The 24,449-nt window shown below is 36.2% G+C and overlaps 1 non-coding gene across 1 annotated transcript; it reads right to left on the minus strand.

Moving 5' to 3' along the window:
* Window positions 1-22,565: 22,565 nt before the first annotated feature.
* On the minus strand, window positions 22,566-22,672 carry LOC127202427 (U6 spliceosomal RNA). The gene has a single exon (XR_007832307.1). It is a non-coding gene; the product is annotated as a U6 spliceosomal RNA (small nuclear RNA).
* Window positions 22,673-24,449: the final 1,777 nt, after the last annotated feature.

The raw sequence follows: 24,449 nt of genomic DNA on the forward strand, positions 1-24,449 counted from the left end.
GATTTTATGCCATGATTTCCATAGCTTGTTTGCCTGTGGTTACTATTACAGGATAAAATGCCGAGTGAAGCCAACTGTGGATTTTTACTCCCAAGAAGATATTTTACATCACAGTGATAAATTAGTAGAATGGGTCCCCTTATGATTATTGTTACCATGGCTTGTGGGACACAAAACTCAAAAGAAATATAATTCTTCTCTCAAGGGTTAGACATTGTGGCTCATTGAATCCCACAGATATATTAATGACCCAGAGGAGGGCATGTGACATCTATTAGCAATTTTCTCTTATAGTATTTGCTTTTATAATTAGGTATACTCAAATCCTGTTTTGTCATATGGTTTAGACAGAGAAAAAATGCATGAGAATACTTTTATGGCTAAAGTACCAACACAGGTAAGCAATAATTGTTTTGATACAAGAGTCCCTACTTGTTATATTAGTGATGATATTAAAGTAGGTGACCATTTTGCTTCTGTCTTTACAACAAAGGAATCACCTCATATGGTATCAGGTCAATTTGTTAGACAAATAATAAGCCTGTCATCTACAGTGGTGGAACGTACTCTGTGATGACTTTGGCTTCCGTCAGATCTAATCTTTTGTGAGGTAATGTACTTTGAAGAAACAAATGGAGGTTTCCTGAAGGGTATTTTTTGTGGTCTTTTGAAGCAATGTAATATTATAAAGGTTGTAACTTCTTCTGTATCTTTAACTGGGTCAAAAAGAGCTTCAATGTGGATAAGAAGGCCTTTATTGTTTGAGTGGAACTGTTCATAGCATGACCGTGCTGATTTTTATCGTGGTATTATACCACGTAAAGTAGAGGTTATTGATAGGATGAGGGAAAATTAAAGCCCCTTCAGAGAACAATCATGTTCTAATCTGATGATTCAGCCTTGTATGGAACATATATATCAAAGCCCGTCTTCCCCAGGCTCAGGAATCCTTGCACTAGGGGCACAAACATGAAGAGAGAAAGAGCCATAGGCTAAAGTACAAGTGTATTCCATGTTTCTCTTTTGGTTTATGTATTTTTATACTGATTCCATACATCCATAGAGAAGTCTTAACAAAACAGAAGGCTCTGTGAAACAATGTCCCAGAGGAGCTGGGCCTCAGAGGCCTTACTCTTTGAGCACTCATACTATCTTATTTAAAAAGATTCCAGTCTGTGTGCTTACTTATCACCCATTGCTCCATAGAGTTAGGAGTATGCTTTGGTCTGAGGAAAGTCTGTGCCTTTCTCATGGCTTCCTGATGCTACTGTTGCAGCTGTCCACCTTGAAGATAATAGTCACTAAAGAAGCTAAATAGAATCCACATGTAGTATATATTGTCCAATATAGACAGCTGGGCCTAATTCTTTATTTTTGGTAGGAAATGTGAGGGATATTTTGGGAACATAGTTTAAATTCTGTCTTTGTCATCCCAGTGGCCTCCACAGAACTGCATCTGTTGAACAGGTCCATGGATTATATCAGAACTGATGAAACAATTGTACACATCATGTCTAAGACCTCATAGAACATTTGGTCAGTTTGTCTTGTAGGGAATAATTTGTTTTTCTCCAATTTCAGCCTCATCTGTTTGTGGTAGATAGTAAGGAAACCGTGGCAAGTATGAGAAAATAATGTGGGAGTATGCTGCTGACCACTGCATGTGAACCTCAGTTTGTAAAGGGGTGAATAAGGCAATGTATTGGTCAGATCTGTAACAATATTATAGCTTTACCACAGCCTTGGCAGTCACAATAATTTCAGGCACACATAAGACCAAGAGAGACGCTTTGGCCTTTAAATCTGTTGTAATTATTGTTCAGACTCTTGGAGCAAGAAACAGACTGGCTATTAAACTAAAGCAGGGAGGAATGTCCCACTTGTGCATGGTACAGATACTATTTCAATGAAGTCATATCTGCCAGGTGATACCTCTTTTGTTGGATAACCTTTCAGAGGTTTTAGTTAGTGTTAAACCATGAATGTCTCTTACAGGCTCAAGTATTTGAATATTGCATTCTCTCTGATTTAGTGATGTGACCAGGCTCTATCTCATCATCCTTCCACCATAGACAAGGCCATGTTGTGTCACTATGCCTCCCCTGATATAATAGACTGTACCTTCTAAAGTATAATCCAAAATGAATCCTCCCCTTAGGGATTGCCAGACATTAGTTATAACAATGAGAGAAGCAGTGATTATGGATAGATGGACATGATTGAATCATTTATATTGTGAATTCATATCCTCAGATGTAGTGATGTTTTATGCTACAAGCATACGAAATGGGAGACATGGTTGTTGGTGCCCCCATTGGTCATTCATAAGCCCTTTTGAAATTTTATGTCATCCAGATAAAGCACAAATCATGACATTTTCCTCATCCACCTGAAGTTATTAGCTTAGTTAACAATTTTCAGGGGGCTGAAATAATTTTCATGCAATCCCAGTAACCTAGAGATTTAAAATAATTTTATTTATTTTACATTTTCAGGGTCTTGTGAAACTAGACTCCAGAATGCACCAGGTATCCTTGCCCTTTAATTGTTCATTTGGTGTCTAATCACTGTTGTTAAATGAGAAAGTCATAGTGCATACAGGAGAAATTTCTTCCTTTTCTGACATAGTGCTGAGTTGGAATCATGTTTTTCTTTAACATACTTGAAATATATCTGGGGAAGCTAGCAAACCTTGACACTACTTTTGTTGGAATGCGTATCAGACTTTCCAGTGATTTTATGTGACATTTTAAAATTGTACATTCTTATTCTTAGATAAGGGACTTAACCTTCACTTAGTGAGGTTCCCTCCCCCCTCTCTTCTCTAGAATTACTGGCAAGGTATTGGTAGAGACTCCATTAATTTTTTTCTCTTTCTCTTTTTCACCAACCATAGTAATATTTCTCCATAAATTAGCATTTTTCCCAATATTTATTGTCCATTTGTGGACATTTCTTTTATCTCAGCTGCTTCTTGCTTGGTCTTCATTTGTTCAGTCTCCAGTCTCTGAAAATTACTGAAGCAATTTTTATAATTTTTATTCCTCAGTAATATATCAAAGTGCATCCTACTCATCAATGTTGCTATGGTGAATACAGAGGGTGACAGAGGGATCTCAGGACCTTTTCTTGGGAAGTTCTAGCTTCATGAAGACTCACAAGGTAGCCTAGGATGAGATGGTACTGTTCACAATCCAAGGTTATAATGATGTAAGCAAGTAAGTATAGCAAATACCAAGAGAATCACCACAGCTTTTTTCGGATTTCTTATTCTTAAGGTTTTTCTTTCTAATTATCAATATTCTTCTCATGCTTCCCTTAACTCAGATCAAGGATTACATGGGTTTGTACCAATTTCTTTCTTGTTAATCATTTTGTATGTAGTTGACAAAAATATGTAGAAGCGGAGAATGAGTTGTCAGCTGTCCTATCTTCTGTCACTTGGACTTTGATGCCTCTGTTTGCAGTTACCCTCAATGAACAGCCTTTGTAGTCTTACCCAGTTCTGTGGCCTTCCCCGTGCTGTTGTCCATATCAGATAAACTCTATTATTCTTTTTCTTTTAATGAATTTATCCTTACCAGCGAATTTGATGGTTTTCCTTTAGAATTCTCAGGCTCTAAATTAGAAGTATCTATCTTTGGCTATTTCTTATGTCTAGGTAAATAGTATGTGCTAAACAGTTGGAGTCAAGAACATTATAATGTTGTCTTCAAAGGGAATGTATTCACTTTTAATGATATAACTCTCACATTTCAGACTAATGTTATATCAATAAGTAGTGTGCAAGATAGAATAGTAAAGTGTAGTTAAACTGCCTATAATAAAAGAAAATGGGTTCACTTTTTGGGAACTATCCATATATATTAATTAGAGATAGACCAAAGATAATAAAATTCATCAATCAAAATGATATGAGCCTAGAGTTTAAAAAAAAAAAAAAAAGATACAGACCATTTCCCTCGAACTATATTACTGAATGCTTCTACCTTAATTTTACTTTTTTTTTTTTTTTTTTTTTTTTTAGAGTGTATATATTTTAATATATACAGTAGTAGGTTTCAGTGTTTTCTCAAATATTGTCTAGCTATTAATGGTAGCTAGAATATCAGCTCAAAAGGAAAGAACCATACCCAGTACCCATTTTTCTCTTATCTTCACTATGGCAGTTATGAACTTGATTTCTGTCTTTTTTTTTTTTTTTTTCCTTTCTTTTTTTTTTATTAATTTATTCTTGTTACATCTCAATGTTTATCCCATCCCTTGTATCCTCCCATTCCTCCCCCCCCCATTTTCCCATTATTCCCCTCCCCTATGACTGTTCCTGAGGGGGATTACCTCCCCCTATATATTCTCATAGGGTATCAAGTCTCTTCTTGGCTACTTGCTGTCCTTCCTCTGAGTGCCACCAGGTCTCCCCCTCCAGGGGACATGGTCAAATGTGAGGCACCAGAATTTTATTTCCCCATATGATAAATCAAGTTTTGGCAGAAGTAACATCATAAATGGAAAATTTTGTTTATTATGGCTATAACTTTTTTGTTGCACTGTATAAATATGTAATTAGTAATTCAATAAACTTCAGTTTTACGGTTGCCATTATACCTTCCAATTTACTAGCTAATTCTTCTAAATTTGTGACAAAGATTTTGAGCACTTGTCTCCTCTTCATGATTGAGAGTTCTTATACAATAATAAAATTAGGAAATCTCTAGAGCAGGTCCCATGCCCTGATATATTGTCTTTATCTACCATGACTCTACATATTTATAGCTGCTGTTTTTACTTTCTCAGATGAAGGGATAGAATAAGAGCCATAGCCAAGATTTACAAATATATGGCTTGGGCTGAGCCCAGAGCATCTCTGTCTCCAATCTATCTCTACCTAGGCCTAAGTCTGGAAGCTTCTAGCCTCCCTACAATCCAATCTTCTATAAGCCCAGGCCTCTAAGGCTTCAGCTTCCAGCCTCTCTCTGCTAATCTAGGTCTAGAAAGTTTTCATCCTCTGAGACTTACTGCTCAATAAGCTAACTCTTATTAGTTGTTTCTGAACTCTGGCTTTCTGGTTCAACTCAGGTTTTCTGGATCAAATGTCCTCTCCAAGCTGACTGCCTGAAATTGGCTTCTCTCAGCTTCTTACTTAATTGCTCTGCTTGGAAAAACTGCCTCTAAACTCCATGAATTGAAGTACACTTATTTCACTGACTGCATGTACTGAAAGGAATTGAATAGAATTGGATGAACATATGCAACTGAATTCCACTTTTTCTTTCTGCTTTTATTTTTAACATTTATTTTTACTTTGTTCACTTTATATCCTAGTTGTAGCTCACTCCCTCATTGCATCCCCATCTCACTCTCTCTCCCTCATCCCCCCTCCCCTGTTTCTCAGAAACAGGAGATCTCCTTTCCTAACATATGACCTCAGCCTATCAAATATCATCTGGTTGCTTGTATCCTCTTCCTCTGCGGTATGGCAAGGCTGCCCTGCCAGGGGGAGGTGATCAGCATGTGGGCACCAGAGTCCATGACAGAAGTAGTATCTACTCACCATATTATGGGACCCACAATGAGACTGTGCTGTCTATCTACTGCATCTGAGCAGAAGGGCTAGGTACTCACCATCCATGGTCCTTGGTTGGTGCATCAATCTCTGCAGCACCCCTCTTCTTTCCCCAGATTTAGTGGCTCCATTGGTCTCCTTATGGAACTCCTATCATCTCCAGATCTTTCTGTCCTCCAACTTTTACATAAGACTCCCTGCGCTCCACTTCAATGTTTGGTTGTAAGTTTCAGCATCTCTTTCAATATCCTGCTGGGTGGAGTCTTCCAGAGGACCTCTATGATAGGCTCTGTTCTGTCCCTTCTCTTCAACTGCTTCTGCTGTATATTCTACTTGCCCTTATGAATTAGAATTAAGCATTCCTCTTTGTTATTTAACTCATTTAGCTCTGTGTATTGTAGTGTGGTTATCCTGTATTATATGGCTAATATCCGCTTATAAGTAAGTATACACCATTCCTTTCTTTAGGGATCTGGGTTACTTAACTCAGGATAATCATTTCTAGTTTCACCCATTTGCCTGCAAATTTCAAGATTTCCTTGTTTTTCCTAGCCAAGAAGTATTTCATTGTATCAATATACTACAGTACTGCACTGATCTTAAGTAGCCTCTCTTTCCTTTCTGTTCTTATCAGAGTTGTGCATATCCTATCTTTGACTCATTCTTTCAAATCTTTCTCTGATTCATCACTTTGTCTACCCCTCAACTAGACATTATTATTTTTTTTTTTTTGGTATGAAAGATATGTTCCAAGGATGTGTCTGTATTCCAGTCTGAGGGATTAAAAGTGTCTATATTCCGTCCAGAAGGGTAAAGGTCTGTGACATGTCTTCATCCCAGCTGTATCACACAGACCTAAAATGCCTTTGGATGTGAAACCTTGTCAGTAGTCAGTAGTCTTGTTGCTGTATTAAAAATCCTTTACACACAATAATAAGTTTTTAAATTATAATTTCTCAAGTGGATACAAATGATGGTATTCCAAGGAGTGGAATAGCTGGGTCTTGAGGAAGCCCTATTCCCATTTTTCTGAGAAAGCACCAGATAGATTTCCAAAGTGGCTGTACTAGTTTGCATTCCCACCAGCAATGAAGGAGTGTTCCTCTCTCCCCACATCCTCTCCAGCATGTGGTGTCAGTTGAGTTATTGCTCTTAGCCATTCTGATGAGTGTAAGATGGAATCTCAGTGTCGTTTTGATTTGCATTTCTCTGATGACTGAAGAGGTTGAACATTTCTTTAAGTGTTTCTCAGCTATTTGATATTCCTCTGTTGAGAATTCTCTGTTAAGTTCTGAGCCCCATTTCTCTATTGGGTTATTTGGTTTGGTGGCGTTTAATTTCTTGAGTTCTTTATATAATTTGGATGTTAGACCTTTGTCAGATGAAGGGTTGGTGAAGATGGGGAGACCTGGTGGCACTCAGAGGAAGGATAGCAAGTTACCAAAAAGAGACTCGATACCCTAAGAGCATATATGGGGGTGGAGGTCCCCCTCAGTCACAGACATAGGGGAGGGGAGTAGGGGGGAAGTGAGAGGGAGGGAGGAATGGGAGGATACAAGGGATGGACTAACAATTGAGATGTAATATGAATAAATTAATAAAAAAACAACAAATGATGGTATTTTATTATGAATTTCAAAATGTCATTTCTTATAACGTTTACTGCGTTCTCTATATTCTGATGATAGTACACTAAAACTTTGAGATACAATAATGGAATTGGATGAACAGACTCAACTGAACTCCACCTTTTCTTCCTGCTTTTATTTTTAGCAGTTATTTTTATTTTGGTCATTTTACATCCCAACTGTAGCCCACTTCCTCATCCCATCCCCTTCTCACTCTCTCTCTCTCTCTCTCTCTCTCTCTCTCTCTCTCTCTCTCTCTCTCTCTCTCTCTCTCATCCCCCCTCCCCTGGTCCTCAGAAACAGGAGGTCTCCTTTCCTAACATCTGATTTCAGCCTATCAAATATCATCTGGTTGCTTGTATCCAGATGATGTCCAAGATGACAGCGCCTAACACACACTTTGGTTGATCAGCAGGACAACAGTGACTATTTAACAACTCAAGGACTGATCTGAGAACCAGAAAACATCAACACTGGTGACCCTCTGTGAGAGGGATCCAAATTTTGTGGAGCACAGTTGTGTCTTGCCTCGGCCACCAGGCAAAACCGCAAAGCCCCCGACCCCACAGAAAGTGGCCCACAGCCTCCAAAGGCTAGTGCCATATGCCCTGCTGGTGGACAGCTTTGTGCACTCCCTAGTGCACAGAACTAGATGGAGTCTTCCAAAGCTCAAGTGCCTGTGGGTTCTAATGGTTGGCTCTGTGTCTTAACAATTAAACTTTATTATACAACGCAAGTATCTTACACAAGAGCGAAAAAAAAGTTAAAGGGAAACAAGAGTGAACCTTCTGGTATCCATTCCACGGGACGACTTACTAAGTGTCTCTGGCCTGCGTGCTCGTCCAGCCTGTTCACTATTCCAGGGCCAGGATGGCTCCACTCAGTCTATCTCAAAGTTAATCTCAGGGAGTTTCCGTGGTGTGTCCAAGGGCAAAGCCCACCAAGACTGCTTTCACCTGTGACAAGGCTTACAGTCCTTCCCACATCTAATACTGAACAGACCCCACAGTTGGGATCACAAATAGATGTGATCTCAGGTATTCCAGAAAAACCACAGAAAGTTCTGATGTCCAAGTAGGCACTCGGCATACACTCCAACCAGAGACATCACAATGGGAAGAGGTCAGTGTAAAAACCCAAGGAACCCAGGATTATTTGATTTCACCAGAAATTGAAACCAGCAGTCCTACCACAGCAACAAGCCCTGGACGTACTATCTCCGCTGATGCACAAGAGAAGGATTTCAAATCTGAGGTTATGAAAATGATAGAGGCCTTAAAGGAAGAAATCCCTCAATTTAGAACTGGAGAAGAAACTGCAATCAAAAAGGAGAAAGAAATGAACAAAATATTTCATGACCTAAAACAGGAGATCCAAGCTATGACGAAAATAGAATCTTAGATAATCCAGTAAGTGGAAACCCAAGAGAAGAGGAGAGGATCTACAGACACAAGTACGGCCGATAGAATTCAAGAGAAGGAACAAAGACTATCAGAGACGAAGATATGACTAAAGAAATTGATCCAACAGTCAAAGAAAATGCAAAATCTAAAAAGCTCTTGATGTAGAATATTCAAAAAATCTGGGGCATGATGAAAAGACCAAACCTAAGAATCATAGGGTTAGAAGAAAAAGAAGACTCTTAACTGCAAGGCCCAGAAAATAATATCAACAAAAGGGGAGAATACATTTTTTTTTCATATTATAAATTATCATGGTAAATATTTTAAAGCTTGTATGAATAGATTACATAGTGTGGAAAAGAAATAGAATTTGTGCTTCAGGCTAATGAAATAAATTATTCCTAAAAATAAACATGGTCACTTCAGAAAAGTGAAAGTAACATTGCCAAATAAGTGGGTTATTGAAGAAAATTATAAAATTAGAATTTGGTCTAAGTTAACACATTCTAACAGGTATGAAAGAAAGCATAAAGAAAAAAATGCAACAATGAATTAAAAAGCTAAAAAGAGAAAGAGATCAAGTTTGAGAATTCTGAAGTATATGGACAAGGGTATTTCAATGGCTTTCCAGTAAAGAATAGTTATTAATCTTAAATAGAAGCCTCAAGAAATTTTATTCCCAGGTTTCAGCATGTTAACCCTCCTCAAGGGGAATAAGAGGAGTGATGGGGTTGTGAGAATGCACTGGGAGTAGAAGGGGGAAGGGCTTTGAATAGGCTGCAAAGTGAATAAGTAAATAAATAAATTAATTAATTAAAAAATTAAAAATAAATAAAACAAATAAATTGATGAAAAAAGGCGTACATAGGAACCAAAGAATGTTTCAAATAGTGCACTAAAACTACTGGGCACTGACCTCAACAATTGTACTCGTATAAAATAAAAATACAGTTGTAACATTAAAAGAAAGAAACTTTATTCTCTCGAATGTGATGTTTATAAGACAGAGACTAAATTGAAACCCATATGATAAGCCTAGGATAAAATAGATACACAAAAATATCAAAATGTGGTATTTCAAAATGGTTTACAAATTACAGTAGGAACTGAGATGGGAACTTAACAGAAATATCTAGCTTTATAGGCCAACAAATCCTATGACTTATTAAAGCAGTGATCTATTGGCTGACCAGAATAAAATCAGAGGGGCTTAGTAAAATATTAAAGCCCTGGTAAATAGTGATAAACTTTAAAGAACAACTGACAACTATGAAACACATCAGTCACATAGAAATATATCAAATATTGAAGGGAATTATATTGCTACAGAGTGCAATTAATTAAACAATACTCGATAATCACCTTTTAATATATGTATATTTGTACATGTGGTAAATGTTCTAAATGGAAAGAGATGCAAATAAATAAAGGTGCTCATAGGAAGAAGGAATATAGGTAGGATAACATTTAAATAATGATTTATTACATATACTTACAAAGTACATACATGGTTAAGATATTTTAAAGGGAAAATATGGATTATAAGTCATATCAGTAAGCTAATAACTTAAACTAGTGCTCAGTAATAATGGCTGGGATTACAGACTATAAAGTTTATGTTTGGTGGTATAGACAGAAAATGAAACAAAATAAAACAAAACAAGCATTTCATGAATGATTACAAGAGGATATAAGCTAACTAAATTCATTTGTTTAATTTATACACTTTCATGTTGAATTATACATCTTTTATTCTTTCTTTTTTCTGTTTCTGGGGAATGATGAAGAAAAGACATGCAGGATATAACAGAGATATCAGCAAAAGGAAAAGAAACCAAAGTAAAGAAACCAAGTTTAAATATTAGCATGTCTAACATTTAGAGGCTGGATAGGAGAGAAATGCCTGGAAGGAAAGGCAAACTAGAGACAAGAAGAAAAATCTAGGATTTGTGAAGTCCAAAACCGTGTCATGAACCAGGTAGTCCAGTCTGGAATTGCACTGCCATAAAGGAAAGCAAGATAAACATGATCTTGCCGAGATTTGCATAGCTGATATAAAAGTGATGTAGGTCAGATGGAAATTTGGTACCATGAGGCAATATCTTAATATTGCATTTGTGATTTCAGAGCAAAAAAATGAGGTAGAGGACAAAGTAGAAGTACAATAGCAGAGAATGTGCTATTATAGATTGGCTTGATAAACATTCTTCCCCTCATCAGCATCATTGTTTCATGAAAAAGTTTCCATACTCAGTTTCTTCTTTTTGTTCAATGTGTAACTATTTTTGTATTCATTTGCTCCTATTGAAGACTCTTACTAAATATTAATTGTAATGAGAGGTTTCCCAAAGAACAATGCCTATCTCATCTCCTGAAAATGTGAGACTCTCTGCCCCAGTTTTTTTCTACTGTGCCCGTGAATCCAGTGACAGTCCTTCAGAACTTATTTCAGCTTTCCTTTCCAGTTGCCTGGAAAAATGCTGGGCACATACAAACCATTACTTAATAGAAAGAGGCTGTCTTCTGAATTAATTAGATGTTGGATTCTACAGAGAAAATTTATGGAGCAATAGTTGCTCTATTTCCTTTTAAGGAGGTGGGGGAATTGAGTAGATTTGGATGAAAAATGGTTCCTGATAGCAAAAATTTGGGGAATGTGGAACCACATAAGGAGCAAATTATTTTTTACAAGAAACTGTTGAGTGGAAAATTGTACTAACAAGTGGATATGCAGTCTCCACTTTATCAATACAGAAGATGATCACACAGAACATAGGCTATTTAAAAGCTTGGTTTTGCTCCAAGTAAATCACATGTTGCCCAGAACTTTGTAATATAGATAAAAGGTAAAGGTAAGAGCAATATGCTAATTTCACTAGGATAAAGCATCTCTTTCTTATCAAGGACAAAAGGAATTTAAATATATTACCACAAGTGATAATTTACTGATGACAGCAAGATGAATAAATTACAAGTTAGTAGTAAGGGGTTGTTGACTGTGTACTTGATTAAATAGTTGTAGCTTGAGTTTTTTTTTTTTTTTAGCTGCAGAACAATGCTGCTCTCATCAGCCACAGAACATGATGTTCCAGACATTTTGTGTGATTTATGCAACTTTTTTAGGCATAACTCACATCATCAGTACCTTAGCCACCAGACTGTTGTTTCAGTAAGAATGGGAGTGAGCCTTTAATGAGATGTACTATATCCCAAAATGCCTTTCATGGCTTGCTGTCCTCCCTATTAATGTTATTCAGAATGCTGCTCCTGAATTAATGAAGTTTAATTGCTATGACATTGTAACTACTTGTAACAGTCAACTAAAGATGAACTAATCTTTAATGTGAAAAAAAAATGGCATTTTCTCAAAGAAGTATTCACTATTAAGAAAACATGTTGCAAGATACACATATAAGTGTTGCTCCCAATGGCAGAATATAATCTTCCCTTTTTGTCTCATTTATTTTGAAAATAGCTTAATTTTTCCAACATTATCATGCTGTGGTAAGATAGATTTAAAACTATGCAAACCACCTTAATATTAATGTCTGTGACTAGATGTTGAGAAACAGTCTGCCATTAGGCTGTACCTAAATTTTTACTTATTTATCATGGAGAAAACAACTAGGAGACAAGCATAAAGTGTGGTTCTTTATATGTAGGTAGCAAATCACTAAATTAGAGTTGGTGACTTCTACAAGAATTTTTCTCATAAATCAAGGTAATATGTTTTAAACTAGAAAATGAATTTTTAATTGTATGGCAAGTATTAATAGTTCACTCAGTCTTCAATTTCTATTGGAAACTGACTCATGACAATAGTTTCTAGAACTTTTGACCCAATTCTATCCATTACCAGTTGCTGTAATAATGCATTGCCATAAGCTTGCTTTGGTGGGCTACTTCAGTTTTTTCTTTCTGTGACATGTGATTAAATCTATTTAAATTGTTTACCTGATCTTGAACTTTGGTAAGGGTATCTATTGAAAATATTATCCATTTCTTTTTTATTTCTCTTTTTCCTTTTCTCTCTCTCTCTCTCTCTCTCTCTCTCTCTCTTTCTCTCTCTCTTTATGTTTGGAGTATACACTTTCTTTGGATTTCCTTGGTACTTGTTATGTTCCCCTCTTCATTTCTGATTTTTTTTTATTTGAATAATCTTTCGTTATATTTTATCTAGTTTAGATATAGGGTTTTTTTTTATCTTGTTGATGTTCTTAAGGAGCCAGTGGCTGAGAAACACATAAAATATATTCACTATCTATAGCCAAAAGGGAAATGTACAACAAAACTACTTTGAGATTCCATCTTACATCTTTCAAAATGGATAAGATAAAAAAAAAAAAAAAAAAAAAAAAAAAAAAAAAAAAAAAAAAACAAGCTTATGCTGCTAATAGCAGTGCAAACTCTTACAGCCACTAAGAAATGATGTCTCAGAAAATTGGAAATCTATCTTAAGACCCAGCTAAGACTCTTGGGCATAGACCTAAAGGACACTCCACCTTACCACAAGGACACTTACTATTCTATGTTTATAGCAGCTTTACTCCCAATAGTGAGAAACTAAAAACAACTTAGAGATCCCTCAATTAAATAATGGACAAAGAAAATGTAGACTATTTACACAATGAAGTACTAATCAGCTATTAGTAAAAGCACATCAAGAAATTTAAAGGTAAATGGATAGAACTACCAAAAATAAGTCATCCTGAGTGGCATCTCAAACACAGAAAAACAAACATGATATGTACTTACTTATAAGTTTATATTAGCTGTTAAGTAAAGATAATCACACTATAATCCACAGACCCAGAGAAGCTAGAAAACTTGGAGAGGTCTGAGGTGGATACATGGATCTCCCTGGGAAGGAAAGGTAGAATAGTTCCCTCTCTCTCTCTCTCTCTCTCTCTCTCTCTCTCTCTCTCTCTCTCTCTCTCTCTCTCTCTCTCTCTCTCTCTCTGTCTCTGTCTTTCTGAAATTGAACCATATACCTCTCCTCCAATCTTTTTGTAGTACAGAAGTGTCATAAATCATGTTGTGATCTTTCAATTTTTGTCCTTTCATCTCTATAGCAAGCTCAAACAAGTGTAAGTTATAATTTGACTTTAATCTAGTGTATGCTGCATTGTTGCTTCTGGCATGTAGGCTAGGACAAGATATGCCATAGAATATGGAGGATCTTGGAAACCTCAGAAAGAGGGGAAAGAAGGGTTGTAGGAGGTGGAGGGGTAAAAAAATACCAGGAGAACATAGAATCAACTAACCAGGGCTCATAAGGGCTCATAGAGACTGACACAGCAAGCACAGAGCCTATATTAGTCTGTGCTAGGCCCTCTTCATACATGCGATGGCTGTTTAGGTTAGTTTTTACTTACTTTTTGTTTGATTGGTTAGTTTTTTTCCTACCAATGGGAGTTTGGGAAGGGACTCTTTTGCCTGCTCCTGGGACCTTTTTTCTTCTACTCAGTTGTCTCATCCAGTCTTGTTATAAGGGGTTATGCCTAGTCTTATTGCATATTATTTTGCTATGTTTGGTTGATATCACTGGGACTACTGTTTATTTTTTGAAGTGAAAAAAGGAGCAGTGTATATAGGGGAGAGGGGGGATAGGAAGAGAAGCTGGTAGAAGAAAAGGATGATGGATTATAGGGGAGAATAATTAAATAAATAAATATTATTTAATGGATAAGAAAGAAGACTCATTGCCACTTAAATATCTTTTATGATCACTTAAATCATGGATCACAGAATATAATAGAGTTTCACTTTTTATGTATCTTGGTTTTCACTAAATTAGGGGATATTTTAAAGCTGTGTTGATATAGAATTATTAGTACCAGAAAGAATAAGTTAGCCAAGACTCATGCCATAGGCCAGTAATTACATTATTAAGGATACCAAGGCTGGAAAATCAAAAGTTCAAGAATTACCATCTATATTATCAGAGTTATATTATTAGAATAAGTTATACTAATAAAATAAGAATTACAGGAATAAGTTCCAGAAGTAGGACGAGGGAGGCTATGGTCTTGATGTATTATATGAGAGAACAAAACAAAATTAAAAGATGTAGATCTTAAAAAATAAAGTTTTAAGTGGCCAGAAATTCAAAAGAAAATTGTACAAATCTGACTAAATACAAAGATGTAGTAGAGTTGCAACACTTTCAATTCTTTGAGATGAATTTGTTCCACTTAGTAACTGTTTAGTAGTAAGCACTTTGTTTTCCTGGGTGCAGCCAACTCCCAACAATTGCCTAATCAATACTACTATGTATAGGCGTACAAATATATGCATGTATGTGTGTATATATATCATCATTTCATATAGTAATAGATATTTAACTCTTATCTTACAGTTGCTCAAAATGTTAACTTCTATTATAAATCTGAACAAATACATTATACTAAAGATTATTATGAGAGAGGTAACCTAGACCCAGAAAGACACATATGGTACTTACTTATGAGTAGATTTTAGCCATATAGTACAGGATAAATACACTACAATGCACAGACACAAAGAAGATAAATAAAAAGGAACACCCAAGGGAGGATGCTTAAATCTCACTCAGAAGCGGAAATAGAATAGGCAGAGGTAGTGGTTGAAGAAAGGGAACAAGGTAGGAGAATGAATGTAAAAAGAAATGAGGTTGGAGATCTGGGGAGAGCAGGGGCTGGAGGACAAGAAAACCCTATACAGCAAAGAGGAACTGTGGGCAGGGCACATAAGTTGGAGACCTTAGTTAGGGTAGGCTTCTGGGAGGATGGGGACTCCAGGTGAGACTCCTAGTAGCAGGGGCCATAGACACCTAAGAGGATGCCCTCTAACTAGTGGTGGAGGCATAGGAACACTAACCCACCCAGAAAAACTTTGACCCAAAATTCACCCTGCCTACAAGATGTGCAGTGATAAATATAGAGCAGCAATTGAGTGAATGTACAACAAATTGCTGGCCCAACCCAAGACCCATGCCATGGAAGAGAGCCAGCCCCTCACACTATTAATTATACTCTGCTAGGTTTGCAGATGGGAGCCTACCAGATCTTTCCAGAAGATCCAAGAATGTCTAGACTAATACACTCAGCATTGCACAAGAGATCTTTTTCAAAAGAATATAGAAATGCTCACATGATGCTCACAAGAACATGTACTCCATTTGAGTCTTTCTGCTTCTGGGTTAAATCACTCATTATGATCATTTCTAGCTCAATCCATTTGTCCACAAATTTTGGGAATTCCTTGTTTTTAATAGCTGAGTAGTATTCTATAGTGTATATGTACCACAGTTTCTTTATCCATTCTTCTACTGAGGGACACCTAGGCTGTTTCCATGTTCTGGCTATTATGAATAAAGCTGCTATGAACATGGTTGAGCAAATGTTCTTGTTGTGTGCTGGAGCATCTTCTGGGTATATTCCAAGGAGTGGAATAGCTGGGTCTTGAGGAAGCCCTATTCCTAGTTTTCATACTCACTTATATCTGCATAATAGCTCAAGGGGCATGTCCCATGAAAGTCTTCACTTACCAGGAAACTGGGACAGGGGGGAGGACATCCTATTGGGACTCTAGATGAGAGAAGCATGGGAGAATAGCAAAGTAGAAGGATCCAGGGGGTCCTAGAAACCTACAAGAAGAGCATTATATTAGGCAGATTTGGGCCCAGGGGTCCCACTCAAACTATGGCACCAGCCAAGGACTATACAGGTGGTAAACTTCAAACCCCTACCCAGATCTAGTCAATGGACAGGACATTCTCCACAGTTGAGGGGAGAGTGGGGTATGACTTTCACATGTACTTGGTGCCTCATATTTGACCATGTCCCCTGGAGGGGGAGACCTGGTGGCACTCAGAGGAAGGATAGCAGGACTACCAAGAAGAGACTTGATACCCTATGAGCATATACAGGGGGAGGAAGTCTCCCCCCAGGCACAGTCATAGGGGAGGGGAGGAAGGGAAAATTGGAGGGAGGGAAGAATGGGAGGATACAAGGGATGGGATAACCATTGAGATGTAACAAGAATAAATTAATTTAAAAACAAATAAAAAAGAAAAAAAGAAAAGAAAAGAAAAAAGAGAACATGTACTCAAATATACACAACATAGTCACATCACACATTTGTCCAGATATTCCTTTAAGTAGAAATCGTCACTTGCATTGTTTAAATCATCTGCTTTCCTTGAGAAAACCAACATTAATGCTTATAATACAGACCTCAATAATGTAAATGCACATGTAAATCCCTGGCTTCTATAAGAATGAAAATATTTATATACTGAATATTTATAAATGTTAACACAGATACACACACACACACACACACACACACACACACACACACACACACAGAGTGATGGGGAATAAGATGATGCAAAGATATTGAAGCATGTTTTAGTGACAAGACTTCAAGTTGAGAGAGCTACGAAATACTGTCAGGTACTGAAGCTGGAAGAGAAAAGAAAGTAATCTCTGCTACATTCTTCAGAAGAAATGATTCATTATTGTTAACTGTGAGAAATAAAATCTGATGTATCATTTTCAAAATAAATGCACCTTGATCTGTTTTATATCCCACTACAATGTTAATAGAAAACATTGGATCCTCCTAAGCCATCTTTCAATTTAAGAGTTTAGAGTCAAAAATTACTATGAGCCAAGCTTGCTTGCAAGGTCATGCACTTGTTATGCTTTAAAATAAATAGCACGTAAAATATAGATATGAACATACAGTGCTTATTTTATTGTTTTTTAAGAGTAGGACCCAGAAAGGACCACCGAAGGGGAGAAATGGAAAGCCTACTGATGTGTAGGTTTCCATTCTCTTCATTATTCATAACTGAGGACAAAGAGGGAGGTGCTAAAGATGGGTTCTTAAAGGTCACTTCTCTACACTCAGAATTCTTGCCATTCAGGTAATACCAAATAGCATCTATTTGACATTACCAAGTAGATAGACAGCTCAGTTTCCATAAGGATCTCCTATTAGGTAAGGGAAACAGGACCTGTTCTGTCATTTGATCATTTCCCTCTTCATCGGTTGCCTTACTGTGCCCCAGAGGAAGAAGATGTAGGCAGTCCTAATAGGCTGGGATCAGTTGTTAAGGGGCAAGGGCTGCCCCTCTTTAAGGACTCGGGGAGGGGAAAGGGACTATGAGGGAGGGAGGGTGGGTCTGGGAGGAAATAGGAGAAGGGGCTAGAATTGTAATGTAAAGTGAATAAGTTTTTAAAAAATAAATTAAAAATTAAAAAGACAGAAGACTATAATAAGCATACAAATGCAAAGTCATGAAATAACCTGTCGCACCCTGATTCTTCAGTGTTCTTATTATGAAGCGGAAAGCCTTATTTCTCACAGTTCCTTCACTTTGGAGTCCTAATTTCCAGGAATGCAGGGAAAAAAAACAGAGGAATAAAATAAGTTTAAATTGGTCACCTGGTGTGAGCAAATGTGAGTAAACATGATATCTATCATTTATATGTACATATTTAAAAATACAAATATTTTCTGTTCTCACCAATTTCTGTATACAAGTACATTTTCTATTCACATTGTTATTTCTTTGCAATGAGTCTTCATCCTTCTTCATTGATTTTTCATCAATATTCTCCTTATTTTTTTGTACAAAATGTCCTTCTACTCAACGACTTCACGATGGCATTCAGATGATATGAATAATAATGTAAACAAGGTCTCTACAATAGAAACATGCATGTATGATGTTGTGTTGTTTAATGTTGTATACAGTGGTTCAGTATATACTGGAAACAAAACAATATAATAGAGTTAATTAAAATACTTTTTTTTTTCCAGTAAAAATGCTCACTACATTTGTGGCATGTCAGATCACCATATTAAATTGGTTTGTTGTCATATTTTTAACATTCTATTTTATTTTAAAATGGAAAATATTGGCAAGTGTATTTAACTAATAAAATTACATCTTCTATTTTTAAAGATAAATAATCTTTTTCTTTTAAAGAAAATAGTTTTTTAATTTTAATTTTTTAATTAGTTCACTTTACATTCTGATTGTAGTCTCCTCCCTCACCATCACCTCACAGTCATACCCTCCTTCCCTCATATGCCCTCCCCACTCCCCTAGTCCTCAGAAGGGGGGAGCCTTTCTCCCCTATCATCTGACTTCAGCCTATTAAGTCTCAGCTGGACTACCTGCATTCTCTTCCTCTGTGGCTTGTCAAGGCTGCCCCACCAGGGAGAAATGATCAATAAGTGAACACCACAGTCCATGTCAGAGGGAACACCAATCCCCATATTATGGGACCCACAAGGAGACTGCTGCCTATCTGAGCAGAAGTTCTAGGTCCTCACCATGCATGGTCCTTGGTTGGTGCATCAGTCTCTGCAGCTCACATATCCCCCAACGGTGCCCAGGTTTATTGGCTCTATTAGTCCTCTTGTGGAGCTCTTGTCTCCTTCATGTCCTCCCTCCACAAACTCTTCCGTAAGACTTCCTGAGCTCCACCCCAAAGTTTGGCTGTGAGACTCAGCATCGACTTCACACCCCCCTGGGTGGGGTCTTTCAGAGGATGTCTGTAATAAGCTCCCTTCCTGGTTCTTCTGTTCAGATGCTTCTAGTGTCTGTTCTATTGGCAATTCTGAATGAGTGTTAAGCATTCTCCCTAGGACCCTCCTTGTTACTTAGCTTCTTTAGGTGTATGTATTGTAGTGTGGTTATCCTGTGTTATGTGGCTAATATCCACTTATGAGTGAATATTCACTATGTGTGTCTTTCTGGGGCAGGGTTACCATACTCAGGATGATCATTTCTAGTTCCATTCATTTGACTGCAAATTTCAAGATTTCCTTGTTTTTAATAGCTGAGTAGCATTCCTTTGTGTAAAAGAACCACAGTTTCTTTATCCATTATCCAGTTGAGGGACATCTAGATTGTTTCTACATTCTGTTTATTATGAATAAAACTGCTGTGAACATAGTTGAGCAACTGTCCTTGCTGTATGGTGGAGCCTGTTCCTGGTATATGCACAGGAATGGTATAATTGGGTCTTGAAGTAGTACTATTCCCTATTCCCAGTTTTCTGATAAAGCACCAGATTGATTTCCAAAGTTCCATGCAGGGTGATAAATAAGGGTCTACTTGCATAGACTTCCAATTAGACCAGCACAATTCACCGAAGATGCTATCTTTTCCCCTTTGTAGGGTTTTGGCTTCATTGTCAAAAATCAACTGTCCATAAGTTTGTAAGTTTATTTTGGGTCTTTAACTAGATTCCATTGAACCAGGTGTCTGTTTCCATGCCAGTACTATGCAGTTTTTACTAATATTTCTCTGTAATACAGAGCAAATCAAGGATAGAGATAACTCCAGAAAATTGTTAATTGTATACAATTTTCTTAGCTATTCAGGGTTTTTTTTTTTCCACATGAAGTTGAGAATTGTTTTTTCAAGTTCTGTAAGAATATTCTTCCATTTTATGGGAATTGCATTGAATTATAGATTGCTTTTGATAAGACAGACATTTTTAATATGTTAATCCTACTGACCCATGTGCCTGGAAGATCTTTTCATTTTCTGATATCTTTTTCAATTTCTTTCTTCTGAGCCTTGAAGTTTTTGTCAAACAAATACTGCACATGCTTGGTTACAGTTACACCAAGATACTTTATGCCTTTTGCACTATTGTAAAGGATGTTGTTTCCCTACTTTCTTTCTCAGCCTCTTTGTCTTTTGTATAAAGGAGGGCTACTGATTTTTTATCCCGCCACATCGCTGAAGGTTTTTATCAGCTGTAGGATTTCCTTGGTAGAAATTTTGGGGACACATATGTATATTATCATATCATCTGTGACTAGTGATACTTTGACTTCTTCCTTTCCAGTCTGAATCCCTTTGATCTCCTTTAGTTGCCTTATTACACTAGCTAGCACTTCAGATACCATATTGAAGACATACAGAGAAAGTATAGAGCCTTATTGTGTTCCCAGGTTCAGTGGATGTAGTTTCTGCTTCTCTGCATTTAGTTTGATGTTGGCTATAGGCTTGATGTATATTGCCTTTACAATGTTTAAGTTCGTTCCTTATATCCTTGATCTCTCCAAGACTTTTAAAATGAATGGGTGTTGGATTTTGTTGAATGTTTTTTCAGCATCTAATGAGATGATCATGTGTTGGTTTTTTTTTTTTTTTCAGTTTCTTTATATGGTGGATTACATTGATGGATTTTCATATCTTGAACTACCTCTGCATGCCTGAGGTAAAGCCTACTTGGTCATAGTGAATGATTTTTGATGATTTCTTGGGTTCGGTTTGTGAGTATTTTACAGAGTATTTTTGCATCAGTGTTCATAAGAGAATTTGGTCTGAAATTCTCTTTCTTTGTTGGGTCTTTGTGTGGTTTAGGTAGCAAGGTGACTGTAGCCTCACAGTGTGAGTTTGGTAACCTTCCTTTTGTTTCTGTTTTGTGGAATAGTTTGAAGAGAATTGGTATTAGCTCTATTTGAAGGTCTGGTAGTATTCTATGTTAAACCCATCCAGCCCTGGGCGATTTTTGGTTGGGAGATTTTTGATGATGGCTTTTATTTCCTTAGGAGATAAAGGACTATTTAATTTGTTTACCTGATCTTAATTCAATTTTGGCAAGTGATATTTATCAAGAAAATATCCATTTCATTTAGATATTCAAATTTTGGGGCATGTAAACTTTTAATGTAAGATCTAATGATTCTTTGGACTTCCTCATTGCCTGTTGTTATGTCTCACTTTTCATTTATGACTTTGTTGATTTGAATACTTGCTTTCTGCCTTTTAGTTAGCATGGCTAAGTCTTTATCTACCTTGTTGTTGATTTTCACAAAAAAACAGCTCTTGGTTTTTTTGATTCATTGAATTGTTCTCTTTGTTTGTAATTTATTGTTTTCAGACCTGAGTTTGGTTATTTTCAGCCAACTAGTCTTCTTGACTAGTCTGCTTCTTTTCATTCTAAAGCTTTCATGTGTGCTATTAATTGCTAGTATGGACCCTTTTAATTTCTTTATGAAGGTGCTTATTGCTATGAACTTTCCTCTTAGCACTGGTTTCAGTGTGTCCTGTACATTTGGGTATATTGTGACTTCATTTTCCTTGACTTCTATAAAGTCTTTTATTTTATTTTATTTATTTTTATTTATTTTTTATTTTCTTTCCTGACCCAGAGTTCATTGACTAGGAATTTGTTCAGGTTCCATGAGTTTGTAGGCTTTCTGTTGTTTTTCTTCTTGTTGACTTTCAGCTTCAATCATAATGGTCTGATAAGATACAAGGAGTTATTTCAATATTCTTTATCTGTGGAGGTTTGCTTTGTGACCAAACATATGGTCAATTTTGCAGAAAGTTCCATGAGGTGCTAAGAAGAAGGTATATTCTTTTGTGTCTGAGTGAAATGTTCTCTAGATATGTTAGCTCCTTTTGATTCATAACATCTATTAGTTTCATGCAGTTCATCCTCCATTTAGTTTCTGTCATAACGATCTGGCTGTTAGTGAGAGTGAGATGTTCAAGTCTGCAACTATTTGTGTGTGGGATTTGAGGTATGATTTAAGCTTTAGTAATGTATATTTTATGAATGTGGGTGCTCCTGTTTTTAGGGCATAGATATTTAAGATTGAGACATCATCATTGTGTATTTTTACCTTGATGAATTTTCTTTTTAGATTATTTTTTGTTGAAAGTCTATTATAGTAAAAATCTAGAATCGCTACTTCAGCTTGTTTCTTCAGTCACTTTGCATGGAATACAATTTTCCCAACCATTTACTTCTAGGAAATGTATATCTTTAATGCTGATGTGTGTTTCTTATATGCAGCAGAATGATAGAGCCTATTTTTACACCTATTGTGGTAGACTGTGCTTTTTTAAATTGAGGAGTTGAAGGCATTGCTATTGATAAATATTAATCACCAGTGGTTGTTAGTTCCTGTTTTTTGTTTGTTTTCTTTTTCTGTTGTTGGTGGTAAAATATGGCACATTTCAAGAATTTGCAAGTCATCCTTGTGCAGGAGCCATGCTAATCTTCTCTTTATCATTCCAATTTTAATATATGTGCTGCTGAAGTGAGCACAAAGAAAATAGGGACATTATTAGGGACATTAAAAGGGACACAGGCTGGTGGATTACAGTTCCATTACCTTAAATAACCTGTTTTCCATATGGTCTGCACTGAATGGAGATACTAGCAGTGCCAAGTAGATGCAATGTGAATCAAATGTGTAGAAATAAGAGGAGAGGAGAGAAGAGAGAGAGAAAAGAAGAGAAGGAAGTACATGAAATATGAATGTCAGTGTGGAAGGATAAGGGTGGCAGAGGGAATGAGAACTGGATTTAGTTTGCATACATTTTTTGTCTGTAGGAAAAAATTAACTACAACAAACAATGCATTTCTTCATCAACACTTCTCTTATAGCCAAATTTGTGCTGAATATATAGATAAATTACGTTTGTTTAATAAAGGAATTACTATTTTATTTATTTAATATTTGAATTCAAAGAAATATTCCTGATATCACTAGCATCAAGTTTGTATGTATAATAATATGAATGATTAATAGCATTATAGATGTCATTGGAGTAATTGTTTTTAGATGACATTGTTTTTGAGATTTGTCTGGTAGTGTTGTATGTAAACCATATTGACAGGCTTCAAAAGATCTAGTGAAAAATAAACAAAATGTGAGCATAACATTTGAAATGTTGTGTAGTCTTGTATGTCTTGGATGTGTTGTGTGTCTTGTATGTCATTATCCCAATGCACTGTATGAAATCAATTTCTGCACATGCTATGAAAGAAACTTTTTAGCTGATTTGGATTTTTACTTCTCTTTTCTTACTACAGAAATAGAGAAAATATTAAATATTAAGCCTCCTTTGCACATCTCAGTCAAATAATAATACTTAAAAGCATTTTGACTGGCTCATTTTGTACATAGCATATGAAATATATTACAAATCTGAAGATATAACACTAATGTATTTAAATCCCCCCTGTATGTGTGTGTATGTGTGTGTGTGTGTGTGTGTGCATGCATATGCGTGTGCTTTTGTATGATAATATTCAGGAAAAACAATACCAGATCTAAGACTTGCTTGATTCCTGTGCAAGAAAATTTACTTATTAGTACAGAAAATAAAACAACATTAAGTAAGTATGAAATGTAAGAGCTTTTATATTAATTTTCATATTTTGCTTAAAAACCTTATAGGATCAATACCAATATTCCTACAGCTATAAAAAACAATAAAAATCATTTGAAGACACTTTAAAGTGATACAGTGATGAGAATCAAGATTCAACTTTACCCTATGACCTTTCTGTTAAATTATACCAGGCAGAATATCATAAAATAAATAAAAATTTCTCCCATTTCAGGATTGAAAATTCAATTTAATACACATAGACCAATTATTCATATACCAACCATTGATGCTATTCATTGGCTGAATATAGACTTTAAAGAGCCCATGAAGGAATTGATTACTTTCCTCTCCTTATCAAACTATTCTCTCTCTCTCTCTCTCTCTCTCTCTCTCTCTCTCTCTCTCTCTCTTTCTTGTTAGAATACCTTCTTTGGCTTAGCCTGAAAATGTTAATTTTTACATTGGAAACACAAAGAAACAGGATTACCAACAACATAAAACAACACAAAATATTTTGTGTGTTTAGTTTCCCTATGGAGAGGACAGATGCTTTAATATTACCACTTTACATAAGCATTTTAAAATATCATTGTTTTGAATTTAGGTTACCATTACTTGTAAAACTGTGTGCTTATCAATTACTGGATGAATCATAAATGAAATAGTGATTTGTAGTATCAATGTATATTTCCTATTATGAAATT

This window comes from Acomys russatus, chromosome 18, assembly GCF_903995435.1.
Source record: "Acomys russatus chromosome 18, mAcoRus1.1, whole genome shotgun sequence".
Taxonomy (NCBI): Eukaryota; Metazoa; Chordata; class Mammalia; order Rodentia; family Muridae; genus Acomys; species Acomys russatus.